Raw genomic sequence first — 12,651 nt, forward strand, 5'->3', positions numbered from 1 at the left:
ATTTACAATTCGTTTAAATACCTACCCATTAAATTCAGATTTTTTAGTTTAATATTGTTTGTAATTTACTCTATTTTCATACTCTTTTGTTCTATTTTTTATTGTTTATGCACCAATACTTTATACATGTTGTGTTTGTCTGTAAGCGAAATTACATGTTTCCTGAAACCTTTTGTAATAGTGCTTTTTTTTGGTGACTGATTGCCACTGTTTGCCTTGAGGAGGCATTTACAGCTTCACCGGGCTTGAGGTGGCCGAGCGCAGATGGCACTTAGCCTAAACCTCGTTTAAGAGTAACTAAGCTCGAGGGCTCCCTCAGGAACCTCGGCTCGGGCCGTTACTTCGTTATTATTAATAGTGCCTAAAATGTATTATATATAAGAACACATGTACTTATGTTGACGAACCAAATAAATAAATAAATTTGTAATATTGTACTCAGTCAACAGAATACCTGATAGAGTAACTCAAAAACATTCGGATTTTCGGGTCGCGTAATACAAAGGTTATTTTAGCTTTTACATTATTGACTTAAGACATGTTTGAAGAAGCATTCTGGGAACAGTTATGTTTACACAAGTCCAAGTTATTCAAAAAGCCTTTAAGTTGAGAGAGAAATTAATATACATTTAAGTCCCCATATGGCATTATTATGTAAACTTATTAATATAATGACAACGTCTTACCGTGGATTTCTGACACCAAAATATAAAATATTTCGTCATCCCTTTCTTTCATCTTTAACAAAACAGATATAACATAATATTTTTAACGGGAAGCCTGGACTCAGTAACCCACGGTTTTAGTTCTTTTAATAAAAATATTTGGCGATAATCAAATGAATTTAAAAATGCTTTAAACATAAAAACAGATTTAAAACTTCAGTCATTCGTAATTTAACGTACATTATGAACTTTCAACGGGATTTAATACTTAAAAATCATCAAATAACCACAAAAACATTTACAAACCAATATATTTCGTAATAGTTGAAAGATTTAAAACATTTTGGTGGAATTTTGTAATGAAAGTTCACAGTAAAGTTTAAAAATAAACCGCCTTAAAAGCCCATTCGTACCGGCAGGTGATAAAAGAGTAATAAAAAACATACAAGTAATTTTTACCAATCTTTGAAAGGAAAAGAAATCCATTAAGTCCCATTATCGACCTAAGTTACGAACGTAAATACAATTCTACAAAGAACTATAAAAAAAATTATAGATAATAAATTAACGATAAAACAAAAAGAGGTAATAATTGTTTAAGTAATTTGATTAATAACATTAAATAATGTAAAGAGAATTTTTATTATAGATAAAATTAGTAAAAATAATATGCAATGCGTCGGGCTCAATGGTCAAGCACTTGACTTGCAATCTGCAGGTCCTGGGGTAGAATCCCGCCATATACCAATGTGTTTTTCGATTTATGATTTACATATAATATGTACATTTATTCAAAGTTCTTACTGTGAAGGAAAACATCGTGATGCAACCTGCACATATCTGAGAAGAAATTCAAAGATATGTGTGAGGTCAACCAACCCGCACTTGGCCAGCATGGTTGACTATGGCCTAATCACCCTTAAGTTAGGGTAGGCTCCGAGCCCCTCGGTGGGGACGTATAGTGAGCTGATGATAAATTTTAAACCGACAAACAACTCTATACATGGACTATTTTTAGTGCATGTCGTTAACTAAATTTAAAAAAAGAAATAAAAAATCTTGCGATTTGAATCAAATATTTTTATCTTTCGGTATTTACAGTCTGTACATTTTTTTAATAAATTTTCTGCTTTTTTTTGTTGATATTTTGCAAATATTAATTAAGTGTTAAATTGCTTATTAACATTTCAGATAAACGATAAAAAATTATTTTATTTCATAAGTGACAAGATTCCATGTAAATGCATATTCATGGAGATATGAGCTGACATATTTTCGGGACAAGTATTGTAAATACGTACTTTTTGTATCAATCGATTCATAACTGTCGAAAGATATTTTCAGCATCATTAGCCTTGTAAGCGATTATGGTATATTTTAACACCCTTTTCTCTTTTATATACTCGCAATTAAGTTACTTAAGTTAATACAAGCAAGTACTCTAAAGGATTATATAAGCTGTAGTCCGCGCCGAATAAAAAAAAAATTAATTAGTAGTCTATGTGTTCTTCCAGACTATGTTCTACATATACGTCAAATGTTTTCAAGATCTATTGAGCCGTTCCGGAGATACCTTCTAACAAATATCTATCCATCCATCCTGACATTCGAAATAATAATATTAGTAACATCGTCCACTTATTCATTTATTAACCTTATTCTTAATATATTAAATTTCATATTGGAAATAAAAAATTATACAAAATATATTATATTAAAAATAGAGCACCACCGACTGCGCAGTCCCATGACTCAATCAACCAGTGGTCAGGGCTGGAGAGACAGGAACCTTCTCACGATGCGTGCGGTTTACATTAACATTACTATTAAATTACGAATTAAAATACGTTTCTATAAACCAAAAGACGAAAGGCAACATTGATCATTTCACGCATTCCCTTAGAAAAGAGGAAAGAAAGTACTATTTTTGTAGGGGATTTTGGGCAATGGAAGCCTACATTTATATCCATCTGCTTTGTATCTACGCAATCTTACTCGTCCATTTTGATTTTAATATTAGCAGATTTTTAGTAAATTTACTAATATTTCTTTTACCATTCCAACTAAGCTCTAGGCTTGTGCTAGGATATGTTTTACGACAATAGTCAAATGGCGAGATTCGAACCCCCGACCTCGTGATCGGAAATTCGTACCCTTAACCATTAGGCTATTGACGCTCATTACGAATCTGCTTCTCAGTCCCTTTACAAAGGTTATGTTATGAAATAGCCTGAGGCGTTCAGTCATATTACTAAAGTTAAAAATCCTTGGCCCATCGGTCGTATAATAAAACATTGTACTAAATATCAAATCACAGGGTTAATACCCTTCGTAATATGTCAAGAGAAACAAAAAAAAATCAAAAGTTAATTAAAAAATTCCGAATGATTGGTTTGTAAACATTAAGTTTAAAATAATCCGTATTAAAATGGTGTAAGATCTAATTTTGCTTAGCAATTAGATGTAACATGGGATTATTATGTAAGTCCAAGTTTTTTGGTTTAGATTTGAATTAATTATTAAAATACATTTATGATATTAAGTCCGTGGTATGCGTAGGCGTTATATTACGATCCGTTAATTAAAAGTTTTTTCATTAACATCGTTAATGAAATGTAATTATCAAACTTCTTTTAAAATACATATTTTAATGATATGATGTCAATTGTTTATGTTAAATGTCCAGTTATGGCAAAGTTTGTGGATTAATTATGTATTTATCATTACAGTAAAGTATTTTTATCATTATTCCAAAGACAAGAAAAAGATTCACGTATACACTCCTTGTTTCAACGATTTATTCGTATTAAAGTGAGTTCTCAAGACTCAAGCGGCCCTGGGAAGGCAGTTTAACTCTACAGTATGAAGGAACTGTATCCAAAGGACCTAGCTGGGCGTCGGAGGGTGGCGGTTGTGTTCCGAACGGAGATCCAGGCCCCCCTCATTAGCACCAGTGGCGACCGCCGTGGGGTTTTAGTGGGTGCAAGGCCGACATAACCACCATTGGCCCCGCAAGGATGGTATGCGTTACGCATTTCCCCATGTTAAAAAAGATTGCACTGCGCGTGTTAATAAGTTAATCAGGACAAAAAAACAGTTGATTTTCTGGTATCGACGTGTTTAAAAACCTTAAATATAAATCATACGACAGTTGTATTGGCTGCCACGTGAGAGAAAGCTTGTTCTGCAAAGAGAGCAAGTACAGGATGTCCATACTACAGCACATGTATTGAGACTCTCTTTAAACTAGCTGTCGCCTGCGAAGCTACGACGACTTAAAAAAACCTGATTAGTAGTTGTGTTGTATTCCTTCAGCTTATGTTCTACATCTATGACAAATTTCAGCGAGATTTATGGAATGTTCTGAAGATACGTTCTAACAAACATTCATAAAATAAACATTCGCATTTATAATATTACAATATAGTAATTACTTTTTAGGTTAATTATTATGTAGCTAGGTCATTTCTGTAGTATGACCATGAAATAAGCCATTTTTAAAAGTACTGGTGAGACGAATTTATTTAAAAAAAGTCATATCCTTCATTAGCATAACGTGCGGTTACCTTAACTGGGTTCTTGCACCTGAGTTTGCAAGTGGAACAGTTTAATTCTATTGTTATAACAAAAGCAGACAGTGAGTGTCAATTACTAGAACCGGATTTAGTTAACTTTATTTACTGCGTATTGTTTTAGCACTAACTATGATTTATTAGACGGTTAATAGATATTTCAATTGTAAATCTATTTTCTTAATTACGTCATTACTTTGATTTGGAACGTTTGTTTATCTCCAGAACGGCTGCATGGATTTCGCTTAAATTTGGCATAGATGCAGAACATGGTCTGGAAGAACACATCTGCTGCATTAAGTTTTTTATTAATGCAGCACGAATGGAGTCGCGGGTGACAACTGGTATGTCTATAAATATCACAAAATAGTTGTTTTATTTCACAAATATTCATGATTGTTAAAATTGTACATCATAGCCGAGGCAGTACAGGCTAAAAAAATTAAAAAGAAAACCAGAAAAATACGCTATCACCTGTCGTAAACAATGCAAGGACAGGTGACAGGTCTAGACGTCTAGGATTTGCACACCTGGTGACAGGTGACGATGAATACCCGTTGTTACAAGTTAAAAGAATCTTGAAAGCAGATGTAGCCTACATAACTGTAACGAAAAAGTTGAAAACCACAAAAACAGGATCAATACTGTATTTAATGGCCAAACTCAATATGCGATCTCGAATTATTTTTATCATCTGCGGTATTTGTAAGCATTTAGTTAAGTTTTATTTTAATTTTATGACAAAAATATGATTAGAATAGGAACATTGATAACTTAGGAATAGGTAAGTTATTTCTAGGATCTAGCCCTATATCTGGTTTACAATATGCCAGTACATCAGGACAGTAGGGCTGGCCTAGCATCAACGGAATGGACTCACTGTTGCCAATTAGTTTTAACGTTATGCCAGCGCTGATTTTGAGCTCTAATATAATGACATTTGTCTAATCTTACTAATATTATAAATGCGAATGTTTTGGTGGATTTTTTTATAAGAGAAGGGGGAAAACAAGCAGCGGGAACATCTAGGTGTTCAACAACGCCCATGGACATCAGCAATACCAGAGGAACCGCAGATGCGTTGCCTTTGAGATGGTGATAAGCTCGCTTTTTGAAGGACCCTAAGGTTTGAACCTTCAAGAACGACTGCATAAATCTCGCTGAAATTGCACAGCACAGATGTAGAACATTGTCTGGAAGAACACATAGGTTACTAAGTTTTTTTTATTTCCACGCGAACGGAATCGCGACCGATAGCTAGTTTCTATATCAATTTAAGAAAAAATACTGTCCATCTAAAATTTATTCGATTGCATTATACGAAGAATTTAAAAAAAAACATTTCGCCACAATTAATTAACATGACTGGGTTAAAGTATTGCGAATATTTAAAAATAACCACAGTTACCAAGTAGGAATCTGTGCTAACATAACTTTGACGTGTTTAAGATTAATATAGAGGTCGGTAGACAGATATGCAAGTACGGGAAGTGTAAATAATTATACAACCAAGCTATAAACTGAGGTTGGATAATTGAAGTGTTGTCACCCTATTAGGAAACATTACAAATTAATATCTCCTGTTATTGTTTTGTCATGTTTATTAAATCTATTAATAAAATGCCTGAAATGCGTGAAATGTTTATGAATATTGACACAATAAACAGGTCAACTGTAAGTGCTGTAGCTCATTACGAAAGTTTTTTTTAAATATGTAGTTTTAGAAATTTATTAATTGGAATCATTTGGCGCGAATGACGTGCGTTTGTTACAAAGTCCAGTGTCAGAAGACAAGCGTCAACATTTTAATAAGGCTAGTGTTGGGTCAATACACTGACTCATTTTTGGATTTTCTTTCTAAAAGTTGTTAACTTGATAATTTAAGAACTAATTACTAACTAACTAACTAACACGCGGACGAAATCGCGGGCGACAGCTAGTGTGATATTAAACATACCAGTAGCTTCGCACTATCCAATCCTCAAACAGAGTTAGTCTGATCGACCCACTTACTTTATTTAATTAGCATATCGTTATCTGGTACGCAAACAGTACCAAATATATCGTGTTACATTCGGTACCATCCAAATGTAATTAATTTTAGGGTACGGACGAAACGGAGATAGTAGTCTAGCAAATATAATATTTTGATTCATTGATGGAATTGTTAGAAAGAGATAAATATATTTCTATCCGCTGCCACCTTGCAGCTTAGACAAACTACAATAATTTTGTATAAAAAATTGTCATCATTCGGATTATTTCTATAATGTATACCAATTTATTCTGTCGTTAAGAGTATTCTTGTTTCGTATAATCCTAATAAGGTATTATTCTAGTTGCATGCTTATTATGTCATACAGATGCGTGATAAAGTTGGTTACAGCGTCAGTTCTCTCTCGCCTCGTGCGCGGTGAATTGAATAATTCCGATTTATTAAGGACACGGCTACCGGCAACACGAGCTAGTTGCGCCATCAACACTAGTTAAATGCAATCAGCCTTACAATTATAACGAGAAAAGTTTGAACGAAAATTAGACTACTTGTTTATAGCTCCTAAGGCCCTTCGTACACAAGGTAACGTAAATCGTCGAAACTAAGATTATATGGCTGTGCAAATAGTTTTGTTTGTACACACACGAGTCGTCTATTCCGTCAGTACGCGCATAGCGACAACATTTCAACTGTAAAGATTTGCTTCGCCATCTTGAAAATTGCTAAGAATTTTTTAGGATGAATTTGACAAACAGGTTGCGAGCGACGAGCGACGTGTCTTTAGAGATGAAACAGAAATGTCGACGACGCGCGTTGTGAACGAAGTACCTCTGACACTGTATTACGTAAGTCACTTAGCGACTAAAATCGTTTGGTTTCGAAGATTCACGTTGCCTTTTGTACGAAGAGTCTAAAATATTATTTTTTGTATGTTTTAATATGCAAAAATATTTAAATTAAAAACATCGTAAATAATTTGGATTACGATTATCGTTTTCAAGAAAGTAATCACAATTCCTTTCAGTTGTGAAGTGTAAAATGACAAAATTATAAACAAATAACGGACATAACTTGTGTAATCTACATTTTGATTGCATATCCCGCAATATGGCGGCCATCTTGTAACAGTGTGCAACATCCAAATTATTTATGATTATTGTTTTAAAAATGAATACTTAAAATTATCGTATTTCGGTATTGGCTGTTGCATCTGACACGTAAATAATGTTTGTTTATTTTAAATAATACTTTACCTTTAAATGGGAAATGAAATCATTCTGAATGTTTTGTTTTACAACAAATATTTATGAGCGAGCGTCGGTGGCTCATTGGTTTAAGCACTTGACTGGTAATGTTTAGGTCCTGGGTACGAATCCCATGTACCAATGTGTTCTTTGATATACATATGTACATTTATCCGACGTCCTTACGGTGAAGGAAAACATCGTGATGCAACCTGCACATATCTGCGAAGACATTCAAAGATATTTACGTAAGACAAACAGAATATTTTTTAGTTTTTTATCAACATATTTTTATTAAAATAATTCTAGATTTATCTAGATTTACTAAAGTTTCTTTAGACACTAATGTACTTTGATTATGAAAGCTTTTTACAACACGTGCCTTAGTTAATCATTCAAAAAACTCAATCTATAGTTAATCGGCAAAGGGTACCGTGTTATGTAATAACGAATCAAGATGGCCGACAAAAAGCTTCAAGTTCACGGCTCACTAAGTCAAATTCACTCGATTATAGCAATAAAAGTATCCTCAATTTGCAATAACGATGTTGCCTGATAACATTGTAAAAAAGCTATCTAAAGCTTTTTCATTAAAGCTTCCAGTCTGGAGCTTTTGCATATTCACTTCCTTATATGACAGAGAATAACGTAGACTGACAATTTATGTTCTACTAGCTGTCGCCTTCGACTCCATCCGCGTGAAATAAAAAAAACTTAATGAGTAGCCTATGTGTTCTTTCAGAGTATGTTATATCTGGGCCAAATTTTATCAAGAATCGTTGAGTCGTTCCGGAGATACCTTCAAACAAACATCCATCCATCTTAACATTCGTATTTATAATATTATTAAGACTAGTAAGAAGATACGGAAAAATTTGACTATAATTTTTAATTATTTAAAACAAATACAGGGTGATTTTTAATTTATTACTTCGTAGTTTAATTGACTTTACAAAAGTATACAGCATGTGTATAAATTTGAAGAATTATTATTTAGCTTAGACTGAGTTTTGTTATACTTCAAATTATACATTGATTAAGTCTCATGGCGGGTTCCTTAGTAATGCTACTTACTTAAAATATCACCAAAACAAACCAAATATGTTACCTGTAACAATTAAAAAACAAATTAGTATTTCAATAATAATATTTATCTTGTAAATATATTTTTTTATTTATAAATAATTAAAAACGGAGGAAAAGTAGTACAATGCTATATTTAGCGATGGAACCTGTTTATTTATGCATTGCGTACGGACGAGACGCGCGTATACGGTTATTTAAAAAAAACATTATGTCTCAACTAATAAATTGTATCTGGCAACATCGAACACACAGAAGACAGGCGTCAAGTGGAAGCAATTCCGCGTTTCGTCTGATGAGTGTGCGTCCCGGAGGCTTCATTTAGTCCTCTTTCCCTTCCCACCCTTTTTCTTATAAGGAAAGGATGGGAAGTGGAAGTGGACTTTCCGGATGAGAGGATGCATGGAGAGGGAAAATATTTTCTTTCTGTGCATCCTCTCCTCCGTCGATTAAAGGTAGACAACGCATATGCAATTGCGTATGTCTATGGGCAACGGCCGCTCGCTCGTTTGCCACCTTATGATATATAAAAAAAGAGAGAAATTAAACTAGCTACATAGAAAATCTGTAGTTGTAACAACTTTTAATTGAGGAAGTAAGTCTTGATGTATCTGGTTATGTCTGAGTGTTTGTATTACACAGCATTTTTTGTGTCATCAGCTCACTATACGTCCCCAGCAAGGGGCTCGGAGCCTACCCTAAGTTAAGGGTGATTAGGTCATAGTCAACCACGCTGGTCAAGTGCGGGTTGGTTGACTTCACATATCTTTGAAAATCTTCTCACATATGCTTGCCACCATATCTGTTTGCTTAATTTCCTTTAAAATACGTACAAAGTTTTCAATTTACTTGTAATGATTCTATATCTAATTGATTTTTGATAAATAAGTCTTGAATATTGAAAGCACGAGGATACTTTGATGTTATTTTAAGAGCATCATCAATAATAATAATGTTATCTGAACGAATCGATACTAAAGTGTTTGTGCGTGTAAATAATCTTTGTTAAAAGCAAATTGATTTCTCTTGTGTTTAATTCATGACTTCATTAGCAAATATAACCTGAGATTGATTTAACAAGTCTTTAAACGCAATCGGTCTGTCGATTTTTCTTTGAATTGATATGGCAAAATTAGACAACTAATAATTACTTTGGGAAGTTATTGAAAGTAATATTAGAAACAAACGACATATTTTTACATTCTTAACAAACAATTATGATAGAACTAGCGGTCGCCCGCGATTCCGTTCGCGCGCAATTAAAAATAAAATAAATAGACAGACTATGTTTTATATGTACGCCAAATTTCATCGAGATCCATTCTGCCGTTCTGGAGATACCTACGAACAAACATCCATCCATCTAAACATACGTATTTATAATGTTAGTAAGAATAAGAAGTAAGATTGAAAGTTTACCGTTTGTCAGTAAAATGTTTTCTACAAATGTCACGTTCAAGGTAGGTTAGATATGTAGCGTCGGAGAGAGACAAAAAGACACGTCTCGTCCTCTGTTGTCTAAACAAGACATCGGATGTGCGCGGGCGCATTGTACCAGCTGGCCAAATAAGATATATATTTCACAGGTATGAGATCTGGTGGATGACTTACATAGATACCTTTTATGTTGTTTTCTCAAAATTCTTTTTATCTTTTCCTTGTATTAGAATTACAAGTGATGGGTGTTAAAAAATATTTAAACCCTAAAGGTTCTGATGTATCAAGACGACTTACAAGTGGGGGTAACATTTTATTTTCAAACTAGAAAAATATTAGAAAGAAATGACATTACAGTCAAGTCAGTCACGGTTTTTTATCTATAAATCTAATGTAAGAAATTTATAGCGTTATCATCATCAGCTCACGATACGTACCCGCCGAGGGGCTCGGAGCCTACCCTAAGTTAAGGGTGATTAGACTATAGTCCACCACGCTAGCCAAGTGCGGGTTGGTTGACTTCACACATATCTTTGAATTTCTTCTCAGATATGTGCAGTTTGCATCACGATGTTTTCCTTCACCGTAAGAACGTCGGATAAATGTACATATGTAAATCGGAAATCGAAAAAGACATTAGTACATGGCGGGATTCGAACCCAGGACCTGCAGATTGCAAGTCAAGTGCTTGACCGTATAGCGTAGTAAAACAAGGAATACATTTATTTAAACTATTATTATGAATAGACTATTAATTTTAATACTTTGAAATCAACAGTAGCAATTAGTTTTATTTAAAAGATTTCTAATATATTATAAAGATTTTTTAGTCTGTTATTATTGATGTAGTTTTAATAAATCATTAATGTATCAATTCTTATTGGATGTTCTGATATCTATCAATCTGCATTCATACGCCTCGGGCACGGACCACCGCGAACATAGCTTTTTTCTTGTCCTACTTTTTACATGATTTGTTTTAAATATTACATCCAAGTACATGAATAAATCTATCCGATATGAGTTATTGCGTTCGAAAGTGTTCTAATTAATAATATATAAATATTAAATAAAACTATAATTTAGGGATAAACTTTCACAATTTTTAAATAAATGTTGACATAATTTATTACAGCTGTTTTAAAGTAGTCTGTTTTGAAACGATCAGAAATTAGAAAAGTAAAATACAAGACAGGAAATTGAATCTTTTATCAACTATTTTTTTTAGTTCTATTCATAAAACTACTTTCAATTACAGCATAGATTAATAAATCCTTTTAGAAGTCTTTTACAGTGAATTTCTGAAACCAAAATATGACGAAATTTTTATACAGAGATATTAGTCTCAGAAACCCACGGTTAACATCAGATAACACTCCGCATTCATAGTAAAATAGACAAGAAAGTAGGTCTGTATGGCTTATGAAGTAAATCATAACATGAAGAATTAGAAAGTTGTACCAGCATATCATAGATACGTATCGACATGTCATGGAATCTCCAAATACGTGCGTTGAAAGCAAAAGTACTTTACGGGATCGCATACATCTATTCATTCGTATTTTAGATTTTAATAATGTACACATAGTGTTGAGAGAAAGCGTTTTCTTGTACTTCGTTACGATTTTCTTGTAATAAATTTTAAACTTAGACACCTACGATTGTAATCATACTATGATTAAGATTTACGAGTAATGAAATAGATGAGATGGTTGATTGAAGATAATTAGATTTTTCTTAGATGGCATATGGTATAAGAAAAATAGTTTAGTGAAAGTAGTTTTAGACATTATTAGGGAATGACGTGCTTTCGTTACAAAGTCCTGTGTCAGAGTGAATAGTGATTGGACACAAACGTCGACATTTTAGTAAAGTTTTGAGTCAATATAATACACTGCCACATTTTCGGATTTTTTTCCTAACAGTAAGAAGACAGATTAATATGTTTTTTACTCATGTTTTACGTTTTATATATTTCAATTGTAAGAAACTGTTACAATTAAGCCTGTTGAAAGTAAATCGCAATGATTAAGATGTCTTGTTTTTGGAAGTTAACCCTTTAATATTCCTTAAATACGATGTCTTAAGAAGTTACACGATGTTATCGTTTCTATTCAATAGTAATCCGCTCCGCTTATCGCTGTAGTCGCAATATAAACCGATGATCATGGCCGACACATAAAAATTAGCATATCCGTGCTCATTGATTGTTTTGAATTCAGAGCGGGGCGTGGGTCCAAGGTTGCGAGCCAACGGCCCCTTGTCATCACAGGCTAGTGCAATATTGTGCAACATCATTGTTACTCATCTAGGCCCCTAATTTTACTATTATTATAAAAGCGAATGTTTAGATGTTTATAAGAAGGTATCTCTAATACCGTTGCATGGATCTAACTGAAGAACACATAGGCATCTAATTAAGTTCTTTTTTGACTCCGCGCCGACGAAGTTGCGGACAATAGATAGTCAAAGAACCAAGTATTCTTAAGAAATGTACTGCAAAAGAATTGAATCCACTTTCTAAAAATATTGAATATTGTCGATCAAAATCGATAGCAAATAAAGCCCTCAACTGTTGACGTTGTCACAATCTTTGTCGATATAAAAGTATATTTTCTACTAAATTATCAATAGGAACTGTGTAAAAACTTATC

The 12,651-nt window shown here is 33.3% G+C and overlaps 1 protein-coding gene across 4 annotated transcripts in view; it reads right to left on the bottom strand.

Moving 5' to 3' along the window:
* The window catches only part of rols (zinc-RING finger and ankyrin repeat domain-containing protein rolling pebbles), a 144,096-nt gene that overhangs the window by 40,630 nt on the left and 90,815 nt on the right, over positions 1-12,651 (bottom strand). The window lies entirely within an intron of this gene.

The sequence above is a fragment of the Papilio xuthus genome, unplaced genomic scaffold, assembly GCF_000836235.2.
Source record: "Papilio xuthus unplaced genomic scaffold, Pxut_1.1 DF827714.1, whole genome shotgun sequence".
Classification (NCBI taxonomy): Eukaryota; Metazoa; Arthropoda; class Insecta; order Lepidoptera; family Papilionidae; genus Papilio; species Papilio xuthus.